The sequence below is a fragment of the Carica papaya genome, chromosome 5 (genome assembly GCF_054855325.1).
Source record: "Carica papaya isolate Zhongbai chromosome 5, ASM5485532v1, whole genome shotgun sequence".
NCBI lineage: Eukaryota > Viridiplantae > Streptophyta > Magnoliopsida > Brassicales > Caricaceae > Carica > Carica papaya.
The window spans coordinates 36,624,168-36,636,159 of NC_142313.1; the positions used below are offsets into that span (position 1 = coordinate 36,624,168).

The 11,992-nt window shown below is 36.5% G+C and overlaps 1 long non-coding RNA gene across 10 annotated transcripts; it reads right to left on the minus strand.

Annotated features, from left to right (window-relative positions):
- Nucleotides 1–469: 469 nt before the first annotated feature.
- LOC110826105 (uncharacterized) lies at nucleotides 470–11,524 on the minus strand. 10 transcript variants are annotated; one of them, XR_002541997.2, is made up of 7 exons: nucleotides 11,308–11,523; nucleotides 8,616–11,203; nucleotides 8,236–8,387; nucleotides 6,372–6,453; nucleotides 5,544–5,666; nucleotides 4,794–4,888; nucleotides 470–719 (listed from the first exon to the last, which is right to left on the minus strand). It is a non-coding gene; the product is annotated as an uncharacterized LOC110826105 (long non-coding RNA). The 10 variants fall into 10 exon arrangements; XR_002541998.2 differs by lacking the exon at nucleotides 470–719 and adding an exon at nucleotides 2,217–2,628; XR_015819385.1 differs by lacking the exon at nucleotides 470–719 and having other exon boundaries at nucleotides 4,560–4,888; nucleotides 5,427–5,666; nucleotides 11,308–11,524.
- Nucleotides 11,525–11,992: the final 468 nt, after the last annotated feature.

An 11,992-nucleotide genomic window follows, 5' to 3' on the forward strand; every position in this document is an offset into this window, starting at 1 on the left:
CTATGATGAAGAGTTAAATGCTGCAAGCTTTTAATATTGGAGGTAGTGAGTAATGTGACCTTTCTTGAGGTAATGACTTGATTTTCGTTAAATAAAGTTGAGGTATATATATATGTATAAGATGAGATTAATTATCAATCAAATATTCTAATTCTACCTAATTATCTAATTTATAAGATTTTTTCTCAATTAAATTTTTATAACAATTACGAAAATGCACATTTATTTTGTTTAATATGCCCCTCAAGATGAAGCTCCTGTGGAGATCAAATCTTGATCTTCAAAAGTTGAAAGCGAGTATGTGGAAGAGGCTTGGTCAAGACATCTACTAATTGATTTTTTGAGGACATATAGATGACATGTAAAACTCTACTTTGGACTTGACCCTGAATAAAATAATAACCAATTACAACATGCTTTATCCGTAAATAGAAGACATGATTGAAACAAACATGAATTGGACCAACATTATCACAATAGATAACTAGAGCCGCAGGAACACAAATGGCAAACTCAGTTATAAGAGAAAAAATTCAATATAACTTGGCAATTGTAGCAGTAACAGGAAAATATTGAGCTTTACTAGAGGATCATGTAACCGTGCATTGTTTCTTGGAGGACCAGTATATGACATTGCAACGGAGGTAAAAAATATAAGCACTTACAGATATAAACACTAGTGGATGTGTAGTCATCCTCATTATATGCATAGTCAACATCTGAGAAGGCATAAAGCGAAAGAGACATGTCACGATGCAAGGTAAGACTATGATTAGTTGTATTATAAAGATAATGAAGCAAGCGCTTGACAACATTCTAATGATCAGTAATACGTCGATGCATGAATTGAGACATCTTATCAATGGGAGTGAGACACAGTCCTGGAGACTTCCAACAACTATTATATATTTAGAAGGATCTGTTAAAGAAGTACTGAAAAAAATTATAAGTGTTGACTCGGTGGCAAGTGGAATGGTGACAGATTTGGCCATTGTAATATTTGAGCGAACGAGAAGATTTATGATATACTTATGCTGAGAGGGTACATCAGTGGAAGTACTGGTAAATCTCTTCCCAAGAAGATCAATATAAACTATTGAACTGTAGTAGCTTTACTTTAAGTAATAATTTTTTTTATAAGCATACACAAAGAGATATGGTAGATTGTAGTTAGTTTTGAAGAATTAGACTCAGAACTCTCTCTCTAAAACTTTCTCTCTCTAAAATTCTTTTTTCCCTGTTCTATTTCCTCGTGCATCTCCCTCGCATCTCTCTCTTCCGTCCATTTCTACTCGCTCCAACACTGAGGCATTAATGTCTCACTCTAAGGACCGGGGTCAGCCATTGGGCCGATCAAGCCACGAGCCCTTCTCTAGAATCATGATACCTCCAGACACTAAACACTTTGTGCTAATAGGACATAAATCATACGACATTTGTTGCGAGGGTAAGAAGTTGGAAGACATTAGAATATGTGATAACAAACGAGGAAACAAAATATCAATATCCCTCAACAAGGTTGAAGTTTCTTAGATTGTGGATGCCCTTAATGATTTTTACTAGAATAAAGGTGGTTTTTCATGGGGTACCAACACCAGAGGTCGATATCACCGACTGTTTTCGCTCTAATCTTGACCAGACGAGGAGAGCCCTTGTCTTTTTTTTTTTAAAAAAGGAAATTTGAGATGAGTGGATGGTGGCGCTTCATGAAAACCATCTTTGAACTTACAGAGACCCCATTATCGAACCCATTTTCTCTGAAATCTAGTGAGGCTACTCCCATTCTCAAACCCTATAATGGTGAGGTTTCCCCATGCACCAGATTGGCATTTTTTTGTTGCCCTAACTGTAACAGCTCTTTCAATGACTCATTTATGTCAACAGAGAAGAAAACCTTTGTCGCTGCTCTGAGCAATCATAACTCGAACCCCTTGTTGTGTTCGGCAAAGCCACCCGACTCGACTTCTCTTCTTAAAAATTTTAAAATTCGAAATCCCTTTGCAGTGGTATCAGTATGAAAGAAAAAGAACATGTGTTGGTGGATCGTCCAAATTAATAACCTAAAATGAAGGGCTAGGATTTTTTCTCCTTTTTTGAGTGGTTGGTTATTGTGGTGTACAACTGTAGGTTTCGGTAGATTTCAAAAACCATTTTTTCCGGTTTTCTCCTTTCCCCTACATGTATAAATGTACTCATGACCAATTACACATTTCACAAGAGAGAAAAATTAAATATCATTTAATCCGATTTTTCTACCCGTTGGGTTTCTTTACATGGTATCAAAGCAGTGCCTTTGCTAAGCACTGTTTTGTTTTTGTTACAATACTGTACATCATTAATCTACCTTTAATGGCAAACCCTAATACAGATGTGCTAACTCTTCTAAACTTGGATCAACCCAGAATGCAACTTGTTACAACTACTCTTGATGGCTCCAGCTATCTGTCTTGGAGTCGAGCTATGGTGATTGCATTAAGAGCAAATGATAAAGTTGTTCTTGTTGATGGCATATACAAAAACCCAAACTTGATGCAGTGGAGTATGAACCATGGCACAAAATAGAGAGCATGGTGGTATCCTGAATTCTCAGCTTGATGAACAAGGAGCTGGCCAGTGCTTTCCTATACACTACATCCGCAAAGAACTTGTGGGATGAAATAAAAGAAGGGTATATAGAAAGTAACAAACCTCTGCTGTATTAGTTAAAATGTAGTCAAATCTTTATGTCACAGCCTATTATACTAAACTAAAAAGGCTATGGGATGAGCTGACTCACCTAAGGCCTATACTTGTCATGCTGCAACACAACATAATGAGATTGATAACACTGATAACCTGATCCAATTCCTAATGGGTCTCAATGACTCATATGACCATGTTAGAAACTAAATATTGATCATGGAACCCCTACTTGCTGTCAACAAAGCTTATTCCATGGTGATTAGTGTTAAAAAACAAAGAGAAATACACAACATCAATCTACTTGAAGGGATGCCCATTGCATGTTATGCCAGTTTGAAAGACAATCCAAAACTTCCAAACCAAAAGAAAGAAAGGGATAACGAAATATATATTTATTGCAAAAATACAGGGCACACAAGAGGCACATGTTTTAAACTCCACGGCTACCCAGAATGGTTCGCATAACTCAAAGGGAAAAAAAACAAAGAGAAAGCAAATACATTAGCAAATAATATCCCAGATGGTACCAAAACTGAAGCATCCAAAACAAAATGGGGCACCAAAATAGCCACATTCATACATTAAGAAATCAGCAAGTATATGAAGAATCAAGGAACAAATGCAATAGAATCTGCAGGGTGCGTGGGCTACTCTGGCCCTACCGGTAAATAACTTAATTGATATTTTTTACATACCTCTAATGATATACGTACCTGGGTAATAGACACAGGTGCTACATCACATATATGCTATGATTTTGGTATACTTTCGAAACCCGTAAAGTTGGAACCCACAATACCTATTTCACTACCAAATGGAACTTTGAGTCACTCGACCCACAAAGGAACCGTAAGATTGTGTAATGATCTAATATTAGACGATGTCCTTTACATATTAAAGTTTGCTTGCAACCTGATTTCTGTCAGAAAATTAACCCAAACATCAAATACCTACATATTCTTTTATCCCAACCATTGTTTTGTGCAGGATTTAATGACTAACAAAATATTAAGGAAGGGAATAATAATGGAGGGCCTGTACACCCTAAGTAAAGACATAGATCCCGATAAAGCATGCAGCAGCCACACCCAAGAAAACAACCTACAACTTGGCACAAAAGACTCGGTCACACATCCACAAAAAAAAATGACTCACGTTCCCAGCCTAAAGTTATCAAATAGTGTAGATTCATATGTTTGTGAAATATGCCCATTAATAAATCAACAATACTTCTCTTTTCCCAAAAGTTCCATTACTACTAATGACATCTTTAGTTTGATACATGTTAATTTTTGAGGTCCTTACCTTATTAATTCCATTTATGGTGCATCTTATTTTTTAACTATAGTGGATGATTTTTCATGAACTACGTGGAGTTATTCACTAAAAGGGAAAACAATTGTACTGAGCATTTTAAAATATTTTTGCAACCTGATACAAAACCAATTTTAAAAAATAATCAAGGTCATTAGGACAGACAATGACATTAAATTTATAAATACTTCATGCGAAAATATTTTTCAAGAAAAGGGCATTGTGCATCAAAGAACCTGTTGCATACACACTACAACAAAATGGTGTGGTAGAAAGGAAACAGAAACACCTACTGCAAGTTGCCAGAGCACTTATGTTTGAATCAAATTTACCAAAAGGTTTTTGAGGTGAAGCGATACTTACAGCCACATATATAGTAAATGTTTTACCAAGCTCCGTTTTAAAATGGAAACCTCCCTATGAAGTTTTGCACAAAAAATGACCAGATTACTCTACCCTAAGGGTTTTTCGCTGCCCGTGTTTTGCTACCAATGTTTACCCTTAAATAAATAAATTTGATGCTAGAGCCTTAAAATGCATTTTCTTAGGGTATGCAACTGGTGTTAAATCACACAAACTATATGACATATCAAACAGGGAAACAATTTTGTCAAGAGATGTTGTATTGAACATGTTTATCCATATCAAACACAACCTCCTCAACTAGACTACCATAACACACCGTTACTGACACCCAATATTAACATACTAGATATATTCAATAGCCAGCTACAAAACAGGGAAGAAATTCCCTCACATCACATTACACCCCAAGAGCCTGAAGTCAGTAGGAGTACCAGGGTGAGAAGCAGGCCCATCTGGATGGAAGACTTTATTGCTCATGTCACTGTGCCACCTGCACCTGAGCCCCCCTTCCTCATGTCCACCTCACCTGCATACAATCATGACTATATTAATTTCATCACACATGTGTCTATTACAAAAGAATCAAAATCATACAAGGATGCTAAAGAAGATAATAGGTGGGTTGAGACTATGCAGGCCATATTATCTATGCTGGAAGACAACAACACTTGGGAATTAACTGTATTACCCAAAGGAAAGAGAGCGATTGACTCCAAATGGATATATAAAATTAAATATAATGCAAATGGTTTAGTTGACAGGTATAAGGCAAGACTTGTTACCAAAAGTTACAACCAAGAGTTTGGTATCGACTACCATGATAATTTCTCACCGGTGGCCAAAATGATCACGGTTCAATTGCTCATTGCTATAATAGCCACAAATGACTAGCCAATGTACCAATTAGACATCAAAAATATTTATTTACACGAGTTCGTAGAGGAAGAGCTATATCTAAAACCCCTGGAGGGTTATTCTAAAGCCAATGAAGGACATGTATGCCGTTTGACTAAGAGCCTATATGGTCTAAAGCATGCTGGACGCCAATGGAACAAGGAGCTCACCTCAAGGCTCCAGTCCATCAGTTTCACAAAATGAGAAGCTGATCATTGTCTATTCACAATAGGAATAAAAAGAAATTATGTTGCAGTTGTGGTGTATGTAGATGACTTAATCCTTACAGGTCCTGATGATAGAGAAATCCGCAAAGTTCAGCATGCCCTGTATGAAGCTTTCACAGTAAAGGATCTTGGACAAGCAAGATATTTTCCTGGGTTCGAAATAGCCAAGTCAAGGGAAGGTATCTACATCAGCCAAAGAAAATACATCAAGGATATTTTATAGGATACAGAAATGGAGGATGTAAAGGGAAGTCATTTTCCCTTACCTTCTGGACTAAAATTAAATACAAAACAAAGAGAAATTTTAGTAGATCCAGAGAGGTATAGGCGTTTAATTGGCCGCCTGCTCTACCTCAACTTCACCAGACCCGACATATCCTACTCCACCCAATATTTGAGTGGGTTCATGCAACATCCTAGACGGCCACATCTCGACACTACACTCCATGTCATCAGACACTTAAAGTAGTATTCGGAATAAGGCCTCTTCTTCCCGAGAAGAAATGACTTCAAAGTCCAAGCCTTTTGTGACTCAAATTGGGCATCATGCCCGATGACTCGTAAATCTCTCATGGGCTTCTGCATCTTTTTTGGGTCGTCGTTGATCTCTTAGAAAATAAAAAAGCAGACAATGGTAAGTGAGTCCTCCGCAGAAGCTGAGTATAGAAGTATGTCTTCTACAGTGTGTGAAGTTCAGTGGATCACTTATCTCATTCGAGATTTCCAGATAACGCCTTATTTATCCATAATACTTAACTATGACAACAAAGCCGCATAACACATCGCAGAAAATCCAATTTTTCATGAATGAACAAAACATTTAGACATCGATTGCCACATAGTCTGCAACCAGGTACAAAAAGGTTTTATCAAAACAAAACACGTTACCTCGAGAGAACAGCTCGCGGATCTGCTCACCAAACCCTTAGGAACTTCAGCACATCATCGACTTCTTTTCAAGATGAAGCACCTACAACAAGAAAACACAAACAACCAAGAAGAAATGGGGAGCTCAAAGAGTCAGAAAGTTAATGAGTTTCATTTTGAGGGGCGGGTGAAAAAATGAAAGAACATGTGTTGGTGGACCTTCTAAATTAATAACCTAAAATGAAGGGCCAAGATTTTTTCTCCTTTTTTGAGTGGTTGGTTGTTGTGGTGTTTGACTTTAAGTTTTGGTAGATTCCAGAAACCATTTTTTCCTATTTTTTCCTTTCTCTTACATGTATAAATGTACTCTTGACCAATTACACATTTCACAAGAGAGAAAAATTAAATATCATTTAATCTTATTTTTCTGCCTGTTAGGTTTCTTTACATAGTACCACTCTTGCAAAAAATAGTGTCTTTCTAAATATAAAAAAGAACAAACAAGTAGACAAACCCTAAAAAACCAACATTTTTGGGATAAGTATTGGTCCAGGCCCAAATATGACTCTCCAATGAAGCCCAAACTTTCTGTGCTGAAAAGAAAAATGGACCAATCTAGCTGGCCTAAGCAAACTCCCAAAAACCCCAAAATCAAATGGCCCCAAATTGAAGATGCAGAAAGTTAAATGGGAATGGAGAAGAGAAATCAATTCTGTCAGGCATAACAACAATGCCCAGGAAAAGGCTATGTTTTCAACTACAATGCCAACGAAAATTCATCACTTATGCGACATGACTTCTTCTTTCTTCAACTCGAATGAATGGTGTAATGAACATATTTCTTTAACAGCTCTCCGATCAATCTAGAGGAAGAACATCTCCCCATTTCTTGAATATAAATAATTCTGAGCAACGTAGAACCCATCATGCCTCTTGAGCAAGAGAAGAATGATACCACTTTATTTGAGGTAATCTCGGCTTTGGAGAGACTTATAAATGAGAACAAAAGTAATAACACTGATTATTACTCTTAATGGATCCTCAAGAACATTTCTATATTAATGAGTTTTTGGGTGCTTCTTTTTTTGGATATAACATGGACATTCACTCACTACTCTTTGAACTAGAAAGAATGTTAATGAAAGGTAAAAAGACATGCTGATGTTAAAAGTATGGAAAAAAAAATAGCCTACATGAAGCACTCAGGAATTGAGAAGATTGCATTCCTCCATCAACTATGAAGGAAAAAAAAAAGAAAAAAAATCAAGGAGATTGGTAAGGGAAAAGAAAAAAAATATTAAATCAATCAAATGATAGACAACATACTTTTTTGGGATGTTAGAGGTATCAATGACAAAAAAAAGAGTTCTTAAAGGATGTATTAGCCGTTGGAAAACAACTATAATCTGTCTCCAAAAAACAAAGATGGAAGAAATCAGTGTGAAGCACATTAAAAGCCTCTGGAGGGGTAATGAAATCGGATGGAACTTCCTGTTAGCCAAAGGTACCGCTGGTGGTATTCTGATTATGTGAAGGGTAGATAGAGTCTGGTTCCAGAACATAATCAAGGGTGAGATCACTCTTGCTTGTCTTTTCTCTAATATTGTTAATGGTGATTCTTAGTATTTTGCATGTGTTTATTGTAGAGGCAACAATATTGAGAGAAACATGTTAGAAAGTGAATTGAATAATTTGAAAAGTTTGTGGGGTAACAAATGCATCATTGATGGTGATTTTAATATGGTTCTACAGAGATGTGAAAGATTGTGTCGCAGTCAATCCGACAATAGCATTGATGATTTTCACTCAATTCTAAATAATTTAGAACTCAATGATATTCCTCTAAAGGGTGGAAATTGAACATGGAGCAATCAATGTGACCAACCTTTCTCCAGAATTGACATATTTCTTATCTCCTCGGATATTCTGTTGTCTTCAGATAACATTATTCAAAAATTGATGCCCAGGCCTATCTCTGATCATTATCCCATTCTCCTTGCTATGGATGGTATAAAGTGGGGCCCTATCCCTTTCTGTCTGAATAAAAAATGGATCACATTAGACAGTTTTAATGTTTTAGTAGCAGATACTTGAAACAACACTAAGGTGAGTGGTACTGCTAGTTTCAGATTAGTCCACAAGCTCATTAGACTTAAAGTTGAAATTAAAAAATGGGTTAAGGAAACAGGCAAAAAAGAGGAAGAAGTCAGTAATGATATTATTAGAGAAATTGAAATTATTGACAAATTAGAAGAAATCAACAACCTGTCTCAAGTTGATAAAAACTCAAAGAAAGCTCTGAAAATTGATTTGGCACACTGGTTACATATGAACCGCGACTGCTCGTCGCTTCTGGCTATCTTTTTCCGTCATCCGAGATCCAAGTCAACCCCTGCAGAGATCTCTTGATTCCTCGCGGCCGAGCCGGCTTGGAAGCAAGCTACCTGTCACCTATCTCACTCCCTTTCTTCTTCTTAATAAGATAGGTTGCCCCTTTCTCTAATAAGGTGAGCTTCTAAAGGTCCTTCCCCTTATATAATGTATCTCTTGGAGGTAGAAATCTAGAGAAAAATGGCTCAAGGAAGGTGATAAAAATACAAAATGTTTCCAAATGCTAGTAAATCACTGCAGGAGAGTTAACTATGTTGAAGAGCTCACCATTAATGGTATACTTACTAAAAGGAACGATAGCCTGAGAGAGGCTGCTAGTAAGTACTTTGAAACACTCTACACAGAGAGCATTAATTCCAAGCCTCGACTTGATGGTTTATCTTACAATAATTTGAATAATGTTGACTGCTCTCAACTGGAAATGAAATTTATTGAGGATGAAGTACAAGAATGTCTACATGACTATGATGGTGACAAAGCCCCCGGACCTGATGGTTTCAATTTCAAATTTCTCCAAACATTTGGGGATATTCTTAAAAAAGATATCATGGAGTTCTTTAATGACTTTCACAAACATGGATCCTTTGTTAAATCAATCAATTCCACTTTTATCATCATGATTTCCAAAAAAATCTAGTCCAACCAATATTGGTGATTACCAATCGATAAGTCTTGTCGAATGTATTTACAAACTTCTCTTCAAGGCAGTGGTCGAAAGACTTTTAAAAATATTGCATAAGATAATTAGGAAGTGTTAACATGCTTTTCTTCCAAGAAGGTAAATTGCGGACTCTATTATGATAGCTAATGAAACAGTTGATGAAATCCTCAAAAATGATATGAAAGGCGCGCTATGAAGCTTGATATAGAAAAAGCCATTGACCATGTCAGCTGGCACTTCATTGATTATATGCTTTTTAGATTAGTATTTGGTTCTAAATAGAGACAATGGATCAAATGCTGCATATCCACTACTAGTTTTGCTATTATTGTGAATGGGGGCCCCTATACCTTTTCATTGCTACTAGAGGTTTAAGGCAAAGTGACGCTCTCTCTCCTTTACTTTTTATTATTATGAAGAAAGCTTTAAATAAACTCATTGAGAAAGCTAAGGAGTTGCATCTTCTCAAAGGAATCATGGTTGGTCAGGGGAGGGGACATGTTGATGTTTTACACATATTTTTCGCTGCAAGCTAGAAGCTAGCTCCCTTGTTTTCCTTAGATGTATCTTACTATGTTTCCAAGTTGTTTCAGGTCTTAAGATCCATCTCAAAAAATCAGAGCTAGTGATACTTGGGGAGAACTCTGGTAATGGATTAGCTCAAGTTCTGGGGTGCAAGCTCTCTGAATTGCCTATCACCTATCTCGGGATACCATTTGGTGCCAAATTTAAAGACAAAGAATATTGGGATCCCATCATCAATATGTTCCAGAATAGGTTATCAAATTGGAAAAATAATTGCTATCAAAATGGGATAGACTGACGTTAATAAATAGCACCCTCTCTAACATTCGAATATGCTACTTAAGTGTGCTCAATATCCCTACTAATATTGCAAACAAGCTGGAAGCCATACAAAGGAATTTTCTATGGGGAGATGACGGATCCAACAAGAAACTCTATTTAGTAAATTGGAATGAAATAAAAAAACCCCTCAAGAAGGGAGGTTTGTGTCTAAGATCTATTACCATGATTAACAAAGCACTTCTTGGGAAATGGATTTGAAGGTTTTGGAATGAAAGTAACAGTCTATGGAAAACAGTTATCTTGTGCAAATGGATCAATGGTGGAAATGGTGACATGTCTAAAATCAAGAATGGTATATATGGGACTACCCTCTGGAAAGCTATTTGACAACTTAAAACTCTCATTCTCCATAATTCCAGATGGTGTGTTAGCAATGGCCAGAAAATTCATTTATGGACTGATAGATGGCAAGACATAGTTAGCTTCTTTGTAAGATTTTTTCTTAATTATGCTATTTCTAGTGACAAAAATATGCTGGTTAAAGATGCTATTGATCCCAACTTCCCCAACCATTGGAATATATCTATCAACAGGAATCTCCAAGACTAGGTGATGTAAACCTAAACACAAGAGACACAAGGAAGGATGCTTACATGAAAGACGAAGAAGATAGTTGTAGAGAAGCAGGAAGAATGATTCAAGTCCCAGAGGGACGTATCACCCGAGCCCGTGCTAAAAGCTTCCAAAAAGCTTTCAATCTTCTCATCCGAAGTTGGACTACCCAAGGGATTGATTTTGAGTCTCAAGAAGCTGTAACAATAGGTCCAAAAATGCAAGAAGAGCCTTGAAAATATCTGGTTCTGGTTTGGGAAGAACATGGGCAAGGAGGAAACACCATGTCGCGCACCTGCACAGGAATCACCGTCACCTAGCCATTACGAGCTGTGTTTTCTCTTTGAAGAGGCTTGAAGCATCTCAGTGGACTCCAACTGACCTACAAAATGGAAGCAAAATAGAGAAAAAAATAGTCAAGAAAAACATTGCAGCAAACAGAAAAAAAGGCACAAAAGAAGAAGACAAACATGCAAGTAAGAACACCTTCAATCCAAAGAGGATCACTCGTTGAAGCAAACCACCTTGCAGTTTTAATGTAATTACATATCTGCATCAAGGAAGGAGACCTTTACTCAGCCACCAGTAGATGAAGAGAAGAACACCTAAGATAAGTATAAGAAGAAAATTGAGAGGAGTAAAAAAGAAGAAGACCGTATGCATGAAGAAGAAGAAGTTTGACCAAGGTGAAGAAGAGTCAACTTTCATAATTATGGAAGGCCAATTCTGTCTGTTACTATTGTAAAAAGTGAAAGGAAAAAGAGTAAAAATACAAGACCTAAAAGAAGTTTAAAGAAGGAATCTAAATGGGAGTCTAGCTGCCTAGGGAGAAAGTAATTTAATACATAATTTTTTTTTAAGTTTAATTAAATTAAGTTTCATAATTTTATTGAGATTAGAATTAAGAATTATATTTAGGATTCTTATTTCTTAGTTTAAGTAAAATAAAGATGGCCAACCCTATAAATAGAGACCACCACCCCTTTATGCAAACACAATTCAGATTATTAATAAAATTCAGATATTCTTACTTTAAAGCTTCTAAGCTTTCAAGAATGAGTAAGTGAGTCTTCGACTAGTTTGTTGTATTAGGAATTGGAATCACTTATCGAGGTAAATCTCATGGCATCCTTTCAATTCTACTTTTTTGTTTCTTTCCCTATAACCTAGG